Below are 12,666 nucleotides of genomic sequence, written 5' to 3'. Positions count from 1 at the left end.
TGTAACATTGATTAGTTTTAATTGTTTCACATTGAAACAGTTTTTGCAACCAACACACAACATTATTTCTGTATACATGGTGGCTACAGAATGCATGACTGCATGTGCATACATATAAATCTGCATGATGGTATAAACCAGTTGATAACAAGCCACCTTCAGACCAACCATTTGATAAGTGATGGACCTGAACTCATCTCTGTTCTATAGAGGCCCAGTTATAGCAACACTAAATAAAGCCTTTAAGGTGTAGAAGTTATTTCCTTAAAGGAGATACAAGCAGTGCCCTCTTACTTCTTTGTTTACAGGGACAGCTGGGGCAGGGGACGAGCATGAAGTTCCTCGCATAACCATGTTGTGTATCCGTTCATCAACTCCAGGGATGTGTTCAACAGATAGCAGCTGGAGATTGTTATAGTTGTGCACTTACTGGTATGTAGTAGTACAACTTTTAAAATATTAATATCTTATCTTACAAATGAGTGCCATTAAAAATACCATACTTAGAGCTTGCCTGATGTACAAGTTTAAAATTTTATATACAGAGTTAAAGAAACTTCTTCAGGGAAGTTTCACAGAAATTGTATTTGTGAACTAACCCCAGGAAATGCAAGCTTACTTTTGCTTACAATTACAGCTTTCATTGTACCTGAATCTGTCCCATGTATTAGAATCTGGGCAGTCATTGGTTTTTCCATGCTCCTTTTCAAATATGGTGAGTTTCAAAAGTTATACAGATTGACATGGAAGTGCTGGATGCCGAGTCTCTGCTGCAATATTTCAGTGCTGAGACAGCTAATAAATTAAAGCAAAACTTTATATTTATAATGTCCTGCCCTTTCAATGGGCAATCCAGTTCCAGTTCCAGTTTCTTGTCAAGTATTATGGTATAACCTGTGGTGATGAATAAATTGCTGCCAGGGGCAAGTGTTGTGATGAGCTACTAGCTTCCCCATCATCCTCTTCACCCCCACATGTCCAGCACTACAATGCTAGTTTTATAGTGCCTCTCTTCCGTTGTCCAGCCCGATGAAACTGCCTTCACTTGTTTCTACGCTTACCAATCTGATCATAGCAGTGCATCTCCAGCAGTGGTATCTCTTCCCTGCAGCATTACCTCCAGAGTCCCCTAACGATCTATTCTTGGCTCCCTCCCCTTCCTCATCCATATGCTGCCCCTTGGCGACATCATCCAGATATTGGGTCAGCTTCCACATGATGACACCCAGCTCTACCTCTCCATCACGTCTCTCTATCTCTCCACTGCCTCTGTATTATCAGACTGCTTATCTGCCATCCAGTTTTCCATGAGCTACAATTTCCTCCAGCTAAACATCAGGATGACCGAAGCCATCATCTTCAACCTTGACTAAAAACTTTGTACCGTACCATTGATTCCATTCCCCTCCCTGGCCGCTATATCAGACTGAACCAAACTATTCACAACCTCGGTATCCTATCTGTCCCCAAGCTGAGCTTCAGACCCCATATCCTCTCCATCACAAACACCAACTACTTCCACCTCTGTAGAATTGCCCACCTTCTCCCCTACCTCAGCCAATCTGCCACTGAAACCTTCATCCATGCCTTTGTCACCTCCAGAACCAACTATTCCAATGCTCTCCTGGCCAGAATACCATCCACCACCCTTTGTAAACTTCAGCTCATCCAAAACTTCATGCCTGTATCCTATTCCACAGCAGGTCCCATTCACCCAATACCCCTGTCCACTCTTACCTGCTTCTAGCATGATTAGTTATAGCATGGCTACACAGCAAGTAAAGCTTTGTCTACTGTCCTCAACAATGTGCCTAATGCCCAATCTCAGAGAGTATGCCTCACTGTGCCAGAATGAGTTTTGCACTTCCACATCAGTCATCCTTATGGCTGCTCAGATTGAAATCACCAACTTAATGGCAATTTGTTCTGAATTATGGGCAGTTTTGTTCTCTGGACTCACTTACATTAGGAGCTGAATTGAAGCAGCTTAGACCTGTTTCACATTAAACCTTTACAGCTAGCAGAGAGAAGAAACTCCATCAGTCTAGGCTGGATTTGACCTCTGGTCCAGAGGTGAAAGGGCAGTGTGCTGACACACTGCATTGCTTGACCTCTTTGGTCTCTGGAACTCTGAGATTGTGCTGATCCTGCATCTTATTGTGAAAAACAGAAACACTTTGCTTTTATTAATGTTACTTTTCTCTCCATTTGCCAGTTATTTTTCTATTCTCTTTGGTTATCTCCGACCATACACCATCCCTTATCCAGCAGTACAGGGAAAGGACCTTTTTCTTAGCTTCTACGCTATTTGATTACTATAAAAATGGTTTACCTGATTCCTAATTAGTGTAATAGTAAAGATTTTTTTTCACTCATTTCCTCCTTTCCTCTTTCCTGAAGAAGTTAACTCCCTCACAGAGACACAGTTCCACAGATGCCATTCACCTTCCTGATCAAAGTGTGGTTTATTCATACAGGAGATTCGATAGCAGGTTATTCAGCTACACGGGGGAAATCACAGCTCAAGCCAATGCTCTTCTCACCTCGTCCAATATCCATGCACACACACTTCCAGCGGGTGTTGCTGGATAGGGCAAGAGCCAGAGCCTGCCTAATTTCCCCTTCCCTAATCCAGGGACAATGAGGCCAATTGAAGCAACCCTGCTGCTCCCATAGCTGAGATCAGCCAGCTCAGCAGAGACCAGTGATTGAACCTGGGCCCTTCTTGGTGAGGCATGTTTATGGGAGATTTCCTCTGTGCACTGTGTGAGGAAATTGTAAACTGCTTATAAAGTATAGGTTCATGATTTTGTTACAAAAACACACAGAAGAAATCTTCCTCCTTAATGTTTATTCCTGATATAGAAAGACATGAGAAATTCCAATGAGATGAAACTCATTTTTATTAAACTAGAGTAAGACAGACTCCAACAATAATAAAAATAGAATCCTGCTCTAAATTAACACCTTTGATATGCAATAATTAACAGTTATGTGAAATGTTTGACATTAAGGTCATGCTTCTTACAGCGATTTAAAAATATATATAAATAAATCCTAACAACTTAACTCATCTACATATCAAATAATTATTGAATTTGTTCTGTCATACTTTTTATTTGAATACAATTCCAACCCACTGAATAGCTGGCACCTTACTGCTGTTACACACTCCAGAGACACCAATTTAAGAGCTATCTTGTTTGTTTATTTCAAAGCAAATGGCGAGCTATTTATGTGGGGAAGAAATTGTCACGTGATTGATGCAACCCAACCAGCATCTCATAAATTCTGGAGTCCACAGAAAGTTGATCTTGGTGCCCAGGATATACACAGCATCAGTTGTGGCTACTGGCACGCCACAGCTCTCGCAGGATATGCTGCTGGTAAGCGACAATTTGTACTACATCACTGATATACCTATCAATTCATCCAATGAAAAGCGACGAGTTAAGAGAGTAACTATAGGTTTTTATTGGCTAAATAACAGAGCCCACCCTCGTGGGTGATCGGATCCAACAAGGAGGAATACCAGCCAGTCGACCACCTTTATACCTGGGCAGGTAGGTGGAGCCATGGGCGGAGTCAGCAGTGGTCAGCCCAGGTATAACAGCGTGACAAGAGGCGACCTCGTGTAGTGATACAACAGTGTAAACAGTGATAACCATAGTGTAACGATATAACAGTGATAACCATAGTGTAACGATAGTGAACGATAAAAGTGGTTTACCACAATCACTTTGTATAGACTTGATTAAAGACTTGGGTAGCAATTTATCCACAGAGTAGTTCAACTGTAGAAATATTCTATGATTCTGTGCTTAATTGTTTTCTAACCTAGAGCATTGTAAGTTTAACAAATATTAAATCTGAAGCTATTTTTGGGGGGGCAGGGATGTATACTTTGAAAGCTGGACAGGAAATTCTAAACATGAAGGGTAAATACAATGTACCCATTAGGATATGTTTTGTGAATTTGCACTCCCAGCATGGAGCTTTGCCCACTGGAATGCATATTGGGAATTCGGGCACAGTGGTCACTTTCCATGCATTAATTTTCCTCCATGCCCAAATTCCAGATATGTGCTCCCAGCAAATGAAGCTCCCAAGCCGGAGCACAAATTCATAAAATATACCCTCTAATGCCCAGTTGTGAATGTACTCTTGTAGCTGAAGCACATCATTTTAGTATACCAACTGCACAATTCCACTGAATAAAAATATACATACACATATGATAAGGAAGAGGTTGGGGAAATTTACTTAGATGCAGCGCTCTGTGGTATAGCATTTAAATGAAAGTATTCTAAATATTTCTGTGCCCATGTGTATAGTTTCCTCTTTTCCTCAAAAAAAGTTAATTATTTTACTTTGGGCATGTTTGACGGCTGCCAATCAAAATGGCAGGTGCTCACAAATTTACATTGGCCAGTTTTATCCAACACAGCTTCAAAAATGGGAACATAGCAAAACCAATCATAACACATCTGCAATAATGGTAATTTTGCACTTCTAATTGTGTTAAATTGGCACACATCAGGCATAAGTAGTAAAAAAAAGTGTTCAACCAGCTGTGGAGATCACAAAGCTCACATAAAATGGTCCAATAAAGTTTTTGGAAAGCCCATTTTTCTGACCTGACCCAATTCCCAGTAAAATGAGCATAAATGTGATAACCTGTCAGCTGTAAATTTATTCATTTTGCTGTGTGCCTTTTTAATTTATTTAATTTGTGTCTTCGAAAAACTAGTAAGGTGACTTAAAACTTATAACTTCGTAAGTGGGTGAGCTTCCAGCTGGAACTGGGTCAGTTTTGTGTTGCCAATGGAACACTGGTCAGTTAGGTCACTGTTACCACTGGAAGTCGAGTTGCATCAGACTAGAGCTGCCAGTGGGATTTGGCTCAGGTTAGTTCCAGGCTGCCAGTGGAAGTGGGACAGGCTTTGGACTGCCAGCAGGAGTTGAGGTGCAGCTGCATCCCCTCCCCACTCCACCCCCCTCCCAAAACAGTTACTGATTACTTGTCAACAATATGTACTAGCTGCACTGATGCATCCAAGTTTTGAGCTTCTTTTGAAAGGCCAACCCCCCATTCTGAGTGCAGAAATCAATTTTGTTTCCATTATCCCTCTTCCTCCCCATCCGATGCTGTGTGATTTTAGCATGTTTGGCCATCAAAAAAGACTTCATATTCCTCAACAATTTCTTAACAAGCAACTTTTGTTTTTTCTTTCTTCTTTAATTGAGTTTCTGCCCTTTTTATGATGGTAGCAAGACAGAGACATTTTGATCCTTTTCTGTTTATTTCCAGTCTTGATTACCCATTTACTCATATTTACCTATTTTTTACATTTGCACCCAGAGAAAAATATATACTCCATAAAGCAGAACTATCCATTGTACTCCAGCTAAGTGTCTATTATTCAGAACAGACCTAGAAGGATTTGCTTTCCCTATATTGCATCCCATGTTTGCACAGTACTGTTGTGTCCGTGTATAATAAGACACAGACTGCAGGAGAATGGTACAACAGGTGTTCACTCAACGTGGCTCACACCGGAACTGATCTGTACAGATTACTACTCAGTGCTATATACAGGTGTGGTCACTGCCGGTACTGCAGTACACATGAGCTGTAAAAGATAGTTCCCCCCTTAAAAGGTACATACATTACAATTCCTCCCCTTTTAGATTAACAGTACCATAACACTCATTTAACAATTAAATATCAAACTAATTACAATTAACACTTTTAACATGCAACATTAGCTGAAAATAGTCTATTTATATATGCAGTCTTTGGGGAGGCTTCCTGATCCTTTCTGGATAGTGCCTTTCCCGAGTGTCTTGCTCTTGGTGCGGAGGCGATTCTGGCCCCCTGTCGTCGGTTGGTTCATCAGCTTCCGATGCTACTGTTTCTGGGGTAGATGCGACCTGTACGTCGGGTTCATCACCAGGTACGTATGGGCGAGGCATGGGGTTGACTTGTCCCTGTGACTCTAGGATCTGGTCAGCGTGGCGTCTCACGATGCACTCCCCAACGTCCACTGTGTACATTAGTGGGCCCTGCCGTGTGCATATCGTTCCTGGCTGCCATTTTTCTGTTCGGTAGTCGCGGGCCAAGACTGGTTGCCCTACATTGAAGCTCCTTGTTGGCTTCTCATGGATGTGCTGGAATTGCTTACTCTCAACATCTCTTCGTACGTTTGGTCTGAGCAAATCCAGGCGAGATCTTAACCTTCGGTTAAAGAACATCATCGCTGGGGCCTGGTTGGTGACTGCATGTGTCGCATTCCGGTAGGCGAACAGGAAATTGTCCACCTTGTGCTGCAGCGGAATGTTGTCATTGTACATAGCCTTTATTGCCTTCTTAAAGGTTTGTACGAACCTCTCAGCCAATCCATTTGTGGCTGGATGATACGGGGCGGATGTGTAATGCCTTACCCCATTCTTTTTCAAGAACCTCCGGAACTCTTCGGACACAAACTGTGGTCCGTTGTCGAAGCAAATCTGTTCTGGCAAGCCATTCCTGGCAAAAATGGTCCGTAGGACTGCAATCGTTTTCTCCGTGGTGGTGGAGGACATTTTGATGACCTCAGGCCATTTCGACTGCGCATCCACGGCTATTAAAAACATTGAGTCCATGAATGGACCAGCAAAATCAATATGCACCCGTTGCCATGGAGATGAGGGCCACTCCCATGGGTGTAGAGGGGCCTGTGGTGGTGCATTTTGGACTTTCTGGCATCCTGAGCAGCTCTTGGTCAGGTCCTCGATTTGTTTATCGATTCCCGGCCACCACACATAAGCCCTGGCTAGGCTTTTCATTTTTACCCCTCCCAGATGACCCTCATGAAGCTCATTGAGCACTCTATCCCTTAACTTGGGTGGAATTACCACTCGGGATCCACACATCAAGGTCCCCCGGCACACTGACAGCTGTTCTCTCCCTGTCGAGAATGCTGGCAACAATGAGTCGCCATGTGCTGGCCATCCCTTCACCGTCAAATCATATACCCGAGACAGTGTCGGGTCATTTCGGGTTTCCTTTTCGATACAAGCGTTAGTTACCGGTAGGTATTCAACTATAGTCGAATGGAATATTTCGACAGGATCCACTGCTGGTGCTTCCTCCGCAGTAGGCAGTGGCAGGCGTGATAGCCCATCAGCATTTCCATGCTGTTTCGTGCCCTTATATTCAATCTCATAGTGCTGCGCCCCTAGAAAAAGTGACCATCTTTGTAGTCGTTGCACAGTCATCACCGGAACGCCCTTCTTCAGATTAAAAATGGAGACAAGAGGCTGGTGATCAGTCAGCAAGGTGAATTTCTGCCTGTGCAGATAGTGATTGAACTTTTTCACTCCCCACACTAGGCTGAGGGCCTCCCTGTCAATCTGGGCATAGTTACGCTCGGCTGAGGTTAGTGATCGTGATGCAAAGGCTATTGGCCTCTCTGTGCCGTCCGAGAATTTGTGCGACAGCACCGCTCCAATGCCGCAGGGTGACGCATCACATGCCAAACAAATTGGTAATGCTGGGTTGTAATGGGCCAATACCTCTTTCGATGTGATTAGTGTTTTGCTCTTCTGGAAAGCTCGTCTACATTCGTCACTCCACTTCCATGGCACCCCAGATTGCAGTAGGGTGTTCAGTGGGTGTAGTATTGTAGACAAATTTGGCAAGAACTTATGGTAGTAGTTTACCAGCCCGAGGAACGACCTCAGTTGTGACACATTTTCCGGTGCTGGAGCTTTGACTTCTGCCTCAATCTTCTCTGGGGACTTATGTAACCCCTCTTTATCGATAACGTGGCCACAATACCAGATCTGTTTACTAAAAAACTCGCATTTGGGGCGGTTAGCTCGGAGCCCACATTCCTGCAATCTAGTGAGCACCTGCTCCAGATTGGCAAGGTGATCACTGTCATTTTCGCCCGTGACCAGGATGTCGTCCAAATAACACTGGGTCCCTGGGATCCCTTGCAGGACTTGTTCCATTGCCCTCTGCCAAATAGCCGGAGCTGATGCTACCCCGAATACCAGCCGATTGTATTGGTAGAGACCATTATGGGTGTTGATTGTGAGGTATTTTTTTGATGCTTCTTCTACCTCCATTTGCAGATACGCCTGGGCCAGATCAATCTTAGTGAAGCATTTCCCTCCAGATAGCGAGGCGAAAATATCTTCAATCCGCGGAAGTGGATATTGTACGGTGTGAAGGACCGGGTTCACTGTTACCTTAAAGTCCCCACAGATGCGAAGCTTCCTTGGTTCCCCAGGCGTGCTGCTCAACGACTTTTTCATCACAGGGACGATGGGTGTAGCCCACTCGCTCCAGTCTACCTTGGACAGTACACCTGAACGTTCCAGACTCTCCAGCTCTGCTCCGACGGCTGGGCGGATCGCATAAGGTACCGGTCTGGCCTTAAAAAATTTTGGGCTTGCGTTTTCTTCAATTTTAATCGTCGCTGTCATGCCTTTTAGTGTTCCGAGTCCTTGCTGGAACACTTCTTTCGTGTCAGTTAGGATCTTTGACAGTCGCCCAGGTGTGACGTCGTCATCCTTTTTGTCAGCCACAGTCAGTGCCTGTATGGAATGCCAATCCAGTTGTATTTTCCGGATCCATTCACGTCCCAGTAATGGTGGTCCTCCATCTTGCAATACATACAGGTCTAGTTTTGGTGTTTCCTTACCGTTATATATAACGGTCACCCTTATTTTTCCTTTGGGGTAGACTTTTTGCCCCGTGTACGTCTTCAAAATAATTTTTGTGTCTCTCAAGGGTATGTGTGAGAATAGCCGCTCGTAGTCCCGTCGGTTTATGACTGTTAGGGCTGATCCGGTGTCCAATTCCCTCTTTACCTGGACTCCTGCTATCTTGAGAGTGACCCAAATGGTTCGGTGATCCTCCGTTGTGATCACATTATGTAGTTTCAGAAAACTCAGCTCCCTGCTTTCGGAGTCGTTATCACTCTTTTGTTCGTCTGAACTATTCTCCGTCATCTTATGTACCTTCTTGTACTTTCCTTTGGTAGATTTCTTATTGCTGGTTTTCTTTCCCGACCTGCAGACTCGTGCTATGTGTCCTACTTTTCCACACTGTTTGCACACTTTGTCTTTGAACCAGCAATCATTCTGGTCGTGTGTTGTTCTGCCGCAGCGATAGCACTTCTCTATTCCATATGACATTTCGTTTGTGCCATATTCTTGCGGTCTCTGTTGTATCTCTGCAGCGCCCCGTGCTGCTGCTTCATATGATACCGCAATGCTGAAAGCCTTTTCCAGCGTAAGGTCCTTTTCAGATAAAAGCCGTTTCTGGGTTCCTTCATTTTGAAGCCCACACACAAACTTGTCCCTTAAGGTATCTGCCAGTCCCGCTCCAAACTGGCAGTGCTTCGATAGTTTGCGCAGTTCTGTTAAATAATCAGCATTGCTTTCATCCTTATGCTGCTTCCGTTTGTGAAACTTGAATCTTTCTGCTATCAGCAGCGGTGTGGGGTTTAAATGTTCCTGTAGTATCGTTACTATGTCTTCAAAACTCTTTTCCATTGGCTTCGTTGGAGTTACTAGATTTTGTAATAAACCATACGTCTTTGCACCCATTAAATTTAACAATACCGACGCTTTCTTGTCATCTGACACCTCATTCGCCTTGCAGTATACCTCTATTCGTTCAACATATGTAGTCCAATCTTCGACTTCATTGTCAAATGCGGTGATACTGCCACTCTTCAGCATTTTGGGTGTGGTTTAAAATGGCATCTCCCAATGACTTAAAATGGTGTCTCCCACGCTTTCCTTCCTCCCCCGCTGCTGCCAACGCCGCTCCCGGCGGTTCTCGTGGCAATGGCGGCACCCTGTAGGTTTCGCGCGCTTCTCCTGCGCTGCTGCCAACACCGCTCTCAGCAGTCCTCGTGGCAATGGCGGCGCCTCGCGGGTTTCTGTGCATCTCTCTCTCCCTCTCTCCGACGCTGCTCGGCCCCTGAACACCGGCTGCGCCCTGTGCGCTCTGCCCTCTCTCTCTCTCCCCCGTCGACGCTGCTCGGCCCTTTGCTGTGCCGCTCGGTCGGGCTCTAGCCCGCCGCTGTCTGGGAAGGGTCTGCGCACTACCTGTTGCCAGCCCGTTTTGCTGGACAACCTCGACTGGAAAGCCAAGCCTGGCTCTCGACAGCCTCCCCCGCAATTCTCGAGTCTCTGCTGGATGACTGGGCGGTTGCCCGTGGTCGACGCCCGAGTCTCTGGCCTTGACCTCCAATCCACTGATCTCCAGGAACGAATCCCCGGGAGGTGATGCAGAGTTGCAGGTAGTTTCAAACTTGCCTTGTCGCCAATGTTGTGTCCGTGTATAATAAGACACAGACTGCAGGAGAACGGTACAACAGGTGTTTACTAAACGTGGCTCACACTGGAACTGATCTGTACAGATTACTACTCAGTGCTATATACAGGTGTGGTCACTGCCGGTACTGCAGTATACATGAGCTGTAAAAGATAGTTCCCCCCTTAAAGGTATATACATTACAAGTACTCTGATCCCTGGTGAGGTATTATAAAGATCAGCGAGAACATTGGGCAGTCCAGTCATTTTCTCAACAGCGATCTACAACCTACGAACTCATCCTTGATGAAACAAAACAACGTTCTCTTTTTACCTATTCCAAATCTTCGGCCTCACAGCCATTCATCTGCTTCTCACAGTGTTTGATGTGGACCTGGGTTTCACAGAGACACTACCTATCCTGTCAGCAACTTTTTCTAGCCAGTGATGATTTTATAATTTGAATGAATAACACAGAAAATGAAATAAAATTCATCTCTTTCTTTTGGAAGCTATTTGGTCCACAGGGTGAACCAAAGCGAAACTGTTCAGTTATTTGTCTTAAATGACCACCTACAGGTAGTCTTTCTGCTTTTGTTTCCTTTTTTTCATGCCATACATTATACCCTAGCAAAGAGAGCTGGCAAGCAACCTGTTGCCCCGGCATCTGCCAATCCAAAAAATAGGTAGCAGGAGGTGCATAAAAGGCCAGGGCGATAACCAACTGACCGTATCTCCATCACTGTATGGCAGTATTGTGCATGCAATCCCAGGTCCTGGCACTCCATGGCATGGTGTGTTAGAGCGTCGATGAATGGCACATCATAATCAGCACTTACAGTTTATGCAAATGCAGCTAAATATGAAAATCAACCTCCAACCAGCTCAGGTGCAGTTAGGGTTGCGTATCTTTAGGGGTGTGGAGCAATGGTTTTAGTGCCTAGGATGCTTTTACACAACAGATTGCCTAAAGACCTGTTTCACTTCCTTCCAGTAACAGCCAGCCTTCTGACCTTCAGTCACTGAAACGCATGATGTGCTTTGCTTGTATAATTTAGAAATCTTAGACTTGTTTATTTTACTCTGCTCTCTTTGGGTTATTACTCCAGTTAAGTAAAACATTCAAATAAACAGTAAACCTGCCCAATTTTGCAGTGTCATACAATGCATCTTATTTGTAAATACACTTAACTTATATTTACTGATGTTTGTGGTTGCACCATTCCCCTTTACAGTTCTCTTAAATACAGCCAATTAGCAATAGGTGGTTACTGGATTGCCTTCCATGGCTCCACAAACTAACATCAGAAAACATAATGAATCATAGAATCATAGACTTTTATGGCACAGAAGGAGGCCATTCAGCCCATCATGTCTGCCAGCCAGAAAAGAACTATCCAACCGAATCCCACGTTCCAGCTCTTGGTCCATAGCCTTGTAGGTTACGGCACTTCAAGTGCATATCCAAATACTTTTTAAATGCGATGAGAGTTTCTGCCTCTACCACCCTTTCAGGCAGCGAGTTTCAGACTCCCACCATCCTCTAGGTGAAAAATATTTCTCCTCAACTCCCCTCTAATCCTTCTAACAATTACTTTAAATCTATGCCCCCTAGTTATTGACCTCTCTGCTAAGGGAAATAGGTCCTTCCTATCCACTCTATCTAGGCCCCTCATAATTTTACACACCTCAATTAAATCTCCCCTCAGCCTCCTCTGTTCCAAAGAAAACAACTGCAGCCTATCCAATCTTTCCTCATAGCTAAAATTCTCCAGTCCTGCAACATCCTCGTAAATCTCCTCTGTACCCTCCCTAGTGCAATCACATCTTTCCTGTAACTGTGCGCAGTACTCCAACTGTGGCCTAATAATGCTCACAATGTTACAGATTCTATTTAAAGAGCAACTTTAATGTCAAAGTAAGCGTTTTGAATGTTATGCACTTATCACAAACGAGTCCTTTAATTCCTAAACATTTTTCGGACTATTCCTGTTACAGAGTTCTTCTACAGAACCCCATATTGATCCACTTCAGCTGCTCAATGCTATAGCAGTTATGCTGTGAGTGGTAGAAGTTATTGGAATATGTCCACATGATTGGACCAACTGGGCAAATCATAGGCCACCTCTCCTATTTTGGGTTTAGCCTTCATTAAAAAAATTGTAAGTACTCAGCAGAGATGGACTAAAACTAACGATAATGTACCATAGGTTCATAACCAGTCTGATCACACTGACAGTACCAGGAAGGAATGGATATTCTCCAAGGGATCACATTGGCCTACATCACAGTGTACTTGCTTAGGTATTCAAGAGCCAAAATGGATGAATTCAAAAAGTTTAAAAATC

General features: G+C 44.2%; 1 pseudogene; it reads left to right on the top strand.

The window, feature by feature from the left end:
• Positions 1-329: 329 nt before the first annotated feature.
• LOC147124534 (uncharacterized) overlaps positions 330-12,666 on the top strand; it is a 51,994-nt pseudogene continuing 39,657 nt past the window's right edge.

The sequence above is a fragment of the Somniosus microcephalus genome, chromosome 1 (assembly GCF_052327205.1).
Source record: "Somniosus microcephalus isolate GS21.2 chromosome 1, FLI_Smic_1.0, whole genome shotgun sequence".
NCBI lineage: Eukaryota > Metazoa > Chordata > Chondrichthyes > Squaliformes > Somniosidae > Somniosus > Somniosus microcephalus.
Note: the sequence above shows the minus strand (reverse complement) of the source record. Positions and strands in the feature narration are given on the sequence as shown.